This window comes from Marmota monax, unplaced genomic scaffold (genome assembly GCF_021218885.2).
Source record: "Marmota monax isolate L192 unplaced genomic scaffold, Marmota_monax_Labrador192_F-V1.1 WCK01_AAM20220418_F8-fsc00115, whole genome shotgun sequence".
Lineage (NCBI taxonomy): Eukaryota > Metazoa > Chordata > Mammalia > Rodentia > Sciuridae > Marmota > Marmota monax.
The window spans coordinates 1926611-1937766 of record NW_026694419.1 but is presented as its reverse complement, the minus strand read 5'-3'; positions in this window follow the sequence as shown (position 1 = coordinate 1937766).

Genomic DNA, 11156 nt, shown 5'->3' with positions numbered 1-11156 from the left:
ATTTTAGGTAAACACCTAGTCTTTCTGAAATTGAGGATTGTAAAAAACAAACAGTAGATAAATGCTTATTTATTTTTTTGTTTTTGCTATTTATCATCTGAACATCCTTCCTCTCTTTTGTTTCTTTGCTATTCAATATCTGAACATCCTTCCTCTCTTTTGGTAATCCCCTAGCAAATGGGCACTGGTCCCACTATGGATATAAGGGGGCCAAATACTGTTTCCTCCTGTTCTGTTGCAGCTATGACAGTAGCTATCAAACCTTAGTATACATCAGGATTACATGGAAAGTTTTTTTGTTTGTTTGTTTTTTAAACATAGATTTGTTTTTTAAACATCCTCATTGCTGAAGGTATGAAAATTTGAATTTCCAACAAGTTCCCAAGTGATATTGATGGTGCCTATTGGGGATCACACTTTAAGAACCACTAAGCTAAAATGTAGGCTCACGACTTAGGCCAATTGAAGATATGCATCTGTCTGGGATTTGAGGTAATAAGACAAACACAAGGTCGGCTGAGCAAAAACTTAGTTATTGACCATAATTTCAGCACAGTGATAGAGGAATAGGAATGCTCTGAGTACTGTATGAAGGAGAAAACTGAATCTAACTAAGAGGTCGGTGATGGGGGATAGAAAGTGGGGGAAGACCACATTTGGGAAGGATACTAAAGGCAGTAAATAGTACAATCAAACTAGAGACATAAGTAAGAATGAGGTTGTTGAGAACCTTTGTGTCCTGCAAGGGAATTTAGATGTTAATCAATAGGTTCAAATTCCCTAAACTCCTCTGATCATTATAAATCACTCAGCAGATTCTAAAGTAGTGCCTCATTATATAAACTTTTAATTAATCTCAATCACAGATAATAAGAGCCACTCAGAGATCATAAGTATGGAAGGGATCTGACTTTCTAGAACATCCTCTGATTGCCTGAGGAGGGTAGAATTGAGGAGTAGAAGATGAGAAGCAGGCAGACCAATTAGGCTGCTGCTGCAATTACTGGGGCAAGATAGTATGGGCTTCAACTAGTACAGTCACAGAAGAGAAAAAGGATTCCAAACAGATTAGAGGAAAACAACTTATTGGTTAAATAACAGTCAATACTTGATAGGATTCAGAGTGAGAGAGAAGGAGGAATCTACAAGGACAAATCCCAGGATTTGGATTTGGATGATAGAAGGATATGTAAATGCAGCAAAGTTCAAAGGTGGATCATGAGGGCTCTGACCTTATTTTAATTCATTGATAACTGAATGGACCAGTGGGAGGAGGCATAGACTACAGGTAGGTGGGACATGGTAGGAGAAAGTAGGTCATTGGGGTCGTGCCCTTAAGGACATCTTATCCTGGACCTCTTCTCTTTCTGCTTCCCAGCTGTTATGAGATGAACAGTTTTTCTCTGTCAGGCCCTTCCACCATGATGCCTCACCTCAGGCTTGAGGCAATGGAATGGCCAACCATGGACTGAAACCATTGTAACTATGAACCCCAATAAATCTTTCCTTCTTTAAGTGGTTCTTGTCAGCATTTTAGTCACAGAAATGAAAAGCTAATGGAAACAGAGAGTGTCCTTTGTTGCAGCAATGCCGTCTGGGAATATGAATGAAAAATAGGGTAGCTGAGGAAAACAGCCACGAGGGGAAGAAGACACTGCTGTATGAGGCAGCACAGAACAGTGGGTTTTGTATTGCTGAAGGCACACAGAGTCCCTGGCCCCCAAACATGACCCCACCACAAACCGAGTTCTCACTATGTGAGTCACTATGTGAGGCAATGTGAGCCATTTGACTTTGAATCCCCAACCCTATTAAACAAGAATAAAGCAAATAAAGATACTATTGTAATAGATGACAAAATAGAATTAAAGAACCTGCTTGCATAATAAAATAGAGCATTCTTGTTGAATGGGCAATACAATTGGCAAATTTAACATAAAAAAATACAATCCTTGTTGCATTTCCACAGGAATTACAGACCTCCTTTCCAAACATTGCTCTTCATTCTCAGTGCTGATTCAGTGCTGTGATATGTTACTTAATGTTTTCTTATAAGTTCTATTTCAAGAGATTCAAAGTTCTTTCTGACATCTAAACCAATATTTTGAATAATTAAGTCCTAGTTAAATTAGTCTTCCTGTATCTTTATAAGTAAATGAGTATAATCTGGGAAAAAGCAAAAGGAAGTTCAAGCATGTTTTTACGGGGGGCCATGTCCCCTTTGACCTTCATAGTTGTTCATCTGCTGTCATTCATAGCAGATTTTATTCTTCAGATACAGAATTGTTAATAGTAGTACAGCAAGTGTCTTTGACACCAAAATATAAACACTGATTGTGCATGAATTGTATTCATTTGATGTACTAAGAAATCTGAAGCTATTTCTATGAATTCCAATATCACAAATGAAAAAAACAAATTGTGACTTGGTGAATTCACTCAAATTAACACAGCAAGGCCAAACAGCAATGCAAGTTTTACAGCTAGCTTTCTAATCCTCAGCTGGTTCCTTGTAAGAGATGGAAGGAAAAGAAGGAATGAGAAGCTTTGTATGCATACCTTCTTGGCAACCAGTGTGTTCCCTTAGCCTTAGGAACTCCCTTATATACGTGGTGTTTCCCATTGCAGATGCTGCCTAAAACATTCAAAAGAATTGTGTATTACATAGAGCTAGAACGGATCTTGGACAAAAGGTTTTGAGATAATAGATAATCAGAGATTATCTATTTGCTCTGAGGAGGAGCATGAACACAGACCCATTTCAGATTATAATACAGGACACTGCCATCAAATCTTCAGTCTCCTGGTTGGAATTTCAAACCGTCATATCCTGGTAACCTTTCTGAGATGCTGAGACAGCAATGAGGTGAGGCTGCCCCTGCTGCCTCCTGACCTCTTCCCCAGGTCCTTTCTCCCCCAGGTCCTTTCTCCCCCAGGTCCTTCCTCCTCCATCACAACCACCTCCTGTGTTCTGAGACATTTTATCACCCTGGGCTCATGTCAATGCACTTTAATTTTTTTTTTTAAACTTTTTTTCCTATCCTATGTGTTTCTTCCTGTGAATTTTTACCACCCCCCCACCCCACATGATAATGTGGTCATGTTATGCTTCTCCTTGGAAATCTCCAGTAAAAATTTATCGCTTAAAAAATAAAGTTTAAGCCAGATGCCGATAAACATATTAAGTAAGAAATGTTTACAATAATTGTTTCACATCTTAGTTTTTCTTAAAACATTCCTATGAGAAAGATAGATGTCAAATATTTTCCCTAAATTGTAAATTGATTAAACAGAGGTGAATAATTTCCCCAAAATTTTCAGGAATTAGATGAAGGAGCCAAGAGCTGATTATATTTCTTAGTCTTGTTTTGCCTCTAGAATAGAGTTTTAAAAAATCTTTTCTGTCAGTTTTGACCCATATTATAGGTAATTCTCACATGTACAGCACATTCCCATGTGCCCACTTACAACCTGTCCAATTGCTGGTGCTTTACAGAATCCCTTTTACATACCGCTCATGGATCATGTTAGAGTAGTGTATGTTCATGAACGAGCAGTCACATAATGTCAAGGATATAAATATGTGCAGGGCCAAGTTAGGGAATTAAACTAAGTGTCCATCAATGGATGAATAAATAAAGAAAACATGGTCTATACACACAATGGAATACTATTCAGCTTTAAAGAAGAAAGAAGGGTTGTCATTTGTAACAACATAGATGAAATTGGAGGGCATTATGTTAAGCAAAAGAAACAAGACACAAAAAGACAAAACCCACATGTGTCACTTATATTTGGAATCTCAAACAATTAAACTCAAGGAAGTGGAAAATACAATGGAGGTGATAGAGGTTGGGGGTGGTGGGGTGTTGATCAAAAAGTACAATGTTGCAATAAGTGAAGAGGAACAAATGACAAACATTTAAGGTGATGGCTATGCTAATCACCTTAATTCAATGATTTTATGATATACATTGTATATCATAAAATCACTGTAAGTGGTGTTGGCTCGAGAACCCCAAACTGTTACCCGTAGAAATGTAGAGTGGATGTTGAGAGCTTCTTGCTAAAATCAGTGATTTCAAAGTGCTTTTGCAAAGAATATAATTTTTTACTGTACATCATTCTGCAGCTAATAAATATTATAAGAAAATTCAAGACATCCTTGCAATTGCTTATCTATAACATTTAAATATGATTCTAAGATTAATCTGAGCAATACTCAAAATTGTTAATACCAAAGCTGGTTAAACCAAACCTTTGGCACCATCCAGAGCTAAATCCAAGTCTCTGTTCCTTCACTTACTAGCTATTTTCCCTTGAGCAAGTTACTTGGTATCTCTGGATCTCTTTCCACAGCTGTACAGCAGGAATAATATTAGACTACTTCCTAGATAGATTGGTTGGAGGGTTAAATGAAACAATAGATATAAAGTATTTAGTTAGTACCTGGCACATCCTTAGGAAACAAACAATTTTAACACTCACCTTTTAATCACTTGAAATCACTTTTCTAGTTTCTTATTTGATTTCATTTTGAAAAATTCTTATTTTTATATTTAAGTTATTCTCTGTTCCCTTTCCCTACAACATACAGTTTTTCTAATCTCTTGTGTTCAAAGAAATTGTGTCTACAGCAAAGAAACCTCAAGTGTGGAAAGAAATGGAGCTGGGAGGATGACAGAGGACTAGTGTTTAGATTTCTTGGAAGAGACTTAACTGGGACATTTGTCAGGAAGTGTTACCAACGCTATTCGTCATGCCAGGAGAGGATCTAACCAAATGGAAGGGGCCCTGGGGACCAGGAAAGGGCTGCAAAGAGGTCCTGGATACTTCTCAATTCCAATTCCTCATTAACAGTCAGGAGCAGACAAGCTAGTCATGTTTTGGAACCTTCCAACTTGTGCAAGAAAAAGGCTCTCAGAAAAAGTGCCACTTGAGCCCTCCTGTCACGCCTGGGAATGTCAGCGGGTTATTTGGTGTGACTCTAAGCCTGATTATAGTTTGGCATATTTAAATCACCTTCTGACCACATTATTTATCTCAGCTTTTTTTTTTTTTTTTTTAGCAGTATGGGTTTCGTAATAACAGTGAGATATTTTCAGATAAGATAAATGGAAGAGTGAATTACCCCTTTAAAATTAAAGAACAGATGCTATGAAGATTAGCATTGTGAAGCAGATTATAACACATTTTGTTCTTAAGGGAGGATTTTACAGAAAATTTCATCATTGCTTACAATGAAGCTGGAGTACCACTAAGAGTTGCCTCACTTCCTCCCTTTTCTAAATTAATTAATGCTGCCCTCATTTCCAATAGAACTGAGTGGCTGTCTTTTGTTGTTTGCCTAACAATGCAATTGCAGACCCAACTGTGCCTGGAAGAGTCCAGACAGCTACTGGAAAGCTTAGTAATGTTGCAGGACAATGGGCACAAAATCTGTGATTTCTGGGACCATCAGGAAAGTTTTCAAAAGACTTTGGTCTCAACAACTGCTCCTTTTACTTTCATTCCTCCAACAGAAAAACTTGCTTATACGTACATACATGCACCATAGTATTCAGATACTTGTTATATTTCACTAAAAAAAAGGCAAGATATATATTAATAATATTGATTTTCCTAATAATATTTAGACTCATTCAATTCTGTATAAATTTATAATTCAGGAAACTAATAATTACCCATTAAGAAGTAACTTTGAGGGTCAATAAAGATTATACAAGGCAGAGGGAATGCAATGAAGTTAAAGAAACCCTTGCTGTTTATTTACTATTGTTGTTATCTATTATAAATCCCCCAAATCAGGAACCTTATTTAGGTGGGCATGTGTCTACTTTTTTCCACCATTATATTGTCAATATTTTAAACAGCGCCCAGTGTATGCCAAGCACTCAATAAATATTTGCAAAGTGAATGATCTCATTGAGGACTTGCTACATGCCAAGCACTGACTCAGGTTCCCAGCATGATGGAGTTTCAATACTGAAGGTATTCAGGGTCTATAAAGCTCTGTGGGAATATGGACTAGGGGCAACAGCTCTGCTGATCAGATGGTAATGATGGAATCAGGGAATAATAATATGAAGAGGAAGTAAATTTAAGCTGGACTTGGACCAGTAAATCGGTGTCAGCAGGCAAAATGGGAAAGAAGGGACAATATGCTGGATAATTGAATGGGATTTTTAAAAAGCCATAGAGGCTTGACGGTGCATTTGAGAACCATAAGTAAAAAGTGTGGTTAGAGTTTACCCTGCATGTGAGGGAGGGAGGCCATGGCTTGAAAGGAGGCCAGAGTTTGAAGTTCATCTAGTAGAGGGAGCCATTCCGGATAATTGCTATAAAATATCTACTCAAGGTGTGCAGGTGGATGAGGGAGGGGCAACTGGAGCAAGGGCACCCTGCATGGCAGGTACTGCAATGTGCAAGAGGGAGCAGAGAAGGGCCTTCATGAGAAGATAGCTGGCCAGCACAGGGTGGATGAGATAATTTGGGGCCATAGCATGGGTAGAGCTAATAGGATTTAACTACTAATTAAATGATAAAGGATAGAGGTGAGTTGATGTCATTACACATTCTCTGAGTGATGTGTATACTCAGGTGACATTAATCATAACAGTAAGTGGAGAATAGACACAGTTTCTGGGAAAAATGATGAATCTGGTGTAGATGCTATTAACGCTACCAGCTCTGACGGTTGCCTAGGGATGAATAGCAAGCGATTGGAATGTGGGTCTAGAGCTCAGAAGAAATGTCAGTTCTAGGAACAAAGTCAAGAATGATTTTCTTTAGAAGTGAGGGTCAAAGCCTTAAATAAAATCACCAATGCAGAGCATGCCAGATAAAGGGACAAGAAGACTAATGATTGAAGCTTGAGAAAAGTCTATTTAAGAAGGAATGAAGAAAGGAGAATGAAGAAAGATTAAAGAGGAGACTGTAAGATTAAAAACAAAAACAAAACCCAACAGTCTGCCGTATTGAAACCAAGAGAAGCAAAGCTGAAAGACAATGGAGGGGAAAGTAACAGTGTCTAATGCTGAAGAAGTGTAGTGACCGCGTAGAAGGCTTTTGACATTTAAAAATTCATTGGTGACTCTCGAAAGTATGGTTAATTGGTGACCACAGAATTAGAACTACAGGGTGTTATGAAGCAACTATGAGATGAGGAATTAAAGCAGTGGTGATTTTTACTGCTCTATCAAGATATTAGCAATGACGGGAAAGGAGGATCTGTTGAGGGTTAAATGAGGTCAACATGTCTGGAAAAGTAATCAAGGAAAAGTAGTCATTGAAGATGAAAGCACTGAAGAATCCAGGAAGAAAATAATATTCATGGAACAATCCACATGAATGGAAGAAGAAAGTGATGTTTATTGAGTGATCCTTAAAGATGATTAAATGGTACATATACACAATGGAATGTTACTTAGCCATAAAGGAGAATGAAATTATGGTATTTTCCAATAACTTGGTAGAACTAGAGACTATCATGTTAAGAGAAATAAGCCAAAAAAACCCCCCAAAAAACAAAAAACAAAAGGTGAACATTCTTTCTGATACTCACATGCTGACTCACAAGAGACTAGCAGTGGGGAGAGAGGAGTGGAGGTTCACAGGATTGGACAGGGATGAGTGGGGGGAGGGAGATGGGATGGAAATAGGAAAGACAATAGAATGAATCAGACATAACTTTCCTATGCTTATATATGAATACCCAGTCAGTGTAACCCCACATCTTGTACAACCACCAAAATGGGAAGTTATACTCCACGTATGTACGATATGTCAAAATACATTCTACTGTCATGCATAACTAGAAAAAATAAATAAAAATTTTTAAAAAATAAATTTTATTTCAATTAAATAAACACCAACACTTTTGGTGCCTTTCCTTAGCCTTCAGCATAACCTTTGCATTTATTAAAGTAAGGAAAACAATTATTTATAATAACTGGATTCAACTTGGATCTTCATGAGAAGAAAGCTAATTCCTGGCTCTAATGTGGTAATAAAGAGCTTTCCTTATTTGTGGTTGGCAGACTGCAGGTTGAGAGGCTGAAAAATCCAAAACAGTTTTCTTTGGGTTGTGCGAGCTGTGTTTGACAAGGTAACCCGTGGCAGGAGGGAGAACTGTGATTGAAATGTTCACCGTTGGACCAGTAGGTACACTCATCCAGTATGCAGGTAATGTTGAAGAACAGGATATTTTTCCTAAGAAAATCAAGCAAAGAGAAGTTGATGACATTTGCATTTGATTGAAGTGGTTGGTTGTGGAGGACTTGTGAACTCAAGATGTTGATAGTTTTGGCAATAACCTGATAAGAAATGGAGTTGGGCTGTTACAAGACCTTCCCATCGGATTAGGCTTATGAAATAGGGAACATTTCATAATACTTCTGTAAATGGGGCTCTTTTTAGAAAGTAATGACTTTCAGTAATTAAAGTACCATCAGAGCAGTAACTTGTACAAACAAAACAGGGAAACCTAACAAGGTACACATTTTTCCACTTAGAAGCCAAAGGGGGAGTTTCAGATTTATAAGAGCTCAAACCCTTTGGCTGTTTGAACAAGTTTGGTATTGCCTAAGTTGCTAAATGAAGAGCGTCCTAAAAGGAGAAAATGAAGGAAAGAATGGTTAAGTATAATATTTCAAATTTGTTTAAAACAAAAGTTGTTTTTTGAAAATAACTGAAGGTGGGCTGGGGATGTGGCTCAAGTGGTAGCGTGCTCGTCTGGCATGCGTGCGGCCCAGGTTTGATCCTCAGCACCACATACCAACAAAGATGTTGTGTCTGCCGATAACTAAAAAAATAAATAAATATTAAAAAAAAAGAAAATAACTGAAGGAGACAGTAATAGGTATAAAAGCATCACAAGAGGCTGTTCCTGTGTTCTTTGCAGTATACATTATACAGGATTGGCCTCTAATCTTATACTGTCAGACATGGCTTGTTAACTACAATGCTGTGGGCACACACTGGGAAAAACTTGATCCTAAAAGTGGACCCTCATCTTTAGAGATAGACAGAGCTGTTCAGGAACAACAACAACAACAACAACAACAACAAAATCTAAGCTGAAAGACAAAACTGGGTGCTAAGGCAAGAAGCAGCTTCAGGTATCTTTTTGACCCTAGCAAGTTGCTCAGTTCCCAGTATGTGGAAGTCGCTTAACAATTATTTGTTGACTCAATGAAGATCTGGTAATAAATAGTTCTACATACAAATCCACTATAATGATGGGAACATCCAGGAATTGAATGCTCAAAAATTCATGCAGTCAGCACTAGGGAAAAATTGAGTAGGAGACAGACAGTGAGAGACAAACTTAGGTAGGGATTGAAGGTCAGGATCTAAGTCAAAGAGAGCAGGACTGGGGCTGGGGTTTAGGTACTGATACAAAACTGCCACAACAAGTCCAGGCTTAGGGAACATGACAGAAACCCATCTGCCAGGTCCACATAATAAATCATGCACTCATTCAGCAATTGATTGAATGGCTTCTCTTTGCCAAGTATATTATAGATGCCAGGAATGAAGCGAACAAAGATTCCAGGTCTTGTGTAGTTCATATTAAAGTGAGTCAGGGCATAAAGAAAAGAGGCAAGTAAAATATACAGTGTGCTAGATGATGTTAAAAACCTCAAAGAAAAATAAAGTAAGAAAGGAAGGTAGTGAGCAATGGAAGGAATTGTGAAGTTGTGATTTTAAATCAGGGGGTCAAGGATATCAGTAAGGTGACACATGCACTAAAAGGTAGTGGGGCAAATACAGAGACATTTGCAGGTTGGTGCAAAGGCTCTGAGGCTACTGTGGATCAGAAATTTTCTAGAAGGCACTGGATTCAATCCCAAGCACCTTAATTTATTTTTTTTAATTTTTTATTTTTTTTAGGAAGCAAGGAAGCTTACATGACCTGAGGGAAGTATTAAGAAGGGGTAAGATCATAAGGCCAAAGGAGAGGCATATGGGGGACAGATCATATAGGACTTTTGTGGGACTGGACTGAAGGTACTAAAATTTTGACTAAATCAGAACTGGTTCTCAAGACCCAGGTGAGATGAACCTACAAGGATCTGTCAATTGAAAAGCCCTTCTGGGAGGGGTGAAGAGGTTGGGAATCAAGAGGGTGCTTGGGGGAAGACACACAGGAGGTAAAATGTCCTCAGTACCCTCCCCTGTTTCCTCACCCTGTGTCTGATCCCAAGAGGAGCCTCTCTCAAGTCCTCTTTCTATAGAATCTTGCTTTTGTTGGAAAACTAAAGCATCAGCTTCTCTGGCTTAGTATCAACCAAGGGTTATTATTATAATTATGCTCTAAAGGAACAGGGATGAAATGAAGAGCATTGGAGTTGACGTGTCTGGACATGGACCTGGTGTTCTTGAATTGGTTCGTTCTTGCAAGTCCTTTTTACAATCTTTCTGTAGGTCTATGTAGATTATTATATACATAGTTAATTGTGTTTGTTGAGGTAAAATTCCTTGTGTAATTTAAACTTTAAATGAACTTAATTAAAATGAAATGGACTCAAAATTTAAGAAATAAAAAAATTTCTCGACCATTCTAATTCTGGGTCATCTACTCTTCTTGGTAATCCATTTGCTAAGCCTCTCGCCAGGAAGTTCTGATCCCTACACAAATGCCGGAGAAAAAGCAAAGGCAATTTACAGAAATGGAGACCCTATACAGATATTTATAGAGCTGCTTCTATTTGCACAAAATTACTGGTTTGTTCATTTTTAATTATTTGAAAATGCTGAGTAGCCTCTTTTCCAGCAGGAAAATGATAAACCACAAGGCTTGGTTTTTCACATTCTTCACACACACGATAAACAACCAGCATGTGGTGGCACATGCTGCTTTTTCCTATCTATTTATTTACTTATTTTCTGGAAAACAGAACCTGTTGAGTTGGGGGGGGGGGACTTAGAACTCTCTAGGAATTAAGTTCTATCCTATTTCATATCCATCATAAGCCAAACCGAGGCTTCCAGGAGACTAAATTCAGTTGTTCCGCCACTGCTTATCTCAGCTAGTTTATCAAACAGGGCATTGTGAAGTCTAAATAGACACAAAAAGCTTTTGATTTGGGCAGTTCTCATGAGAGCTCATTGAATTTATTGTGATATTTTTTCTTTAGATAGTAAAGAACCAG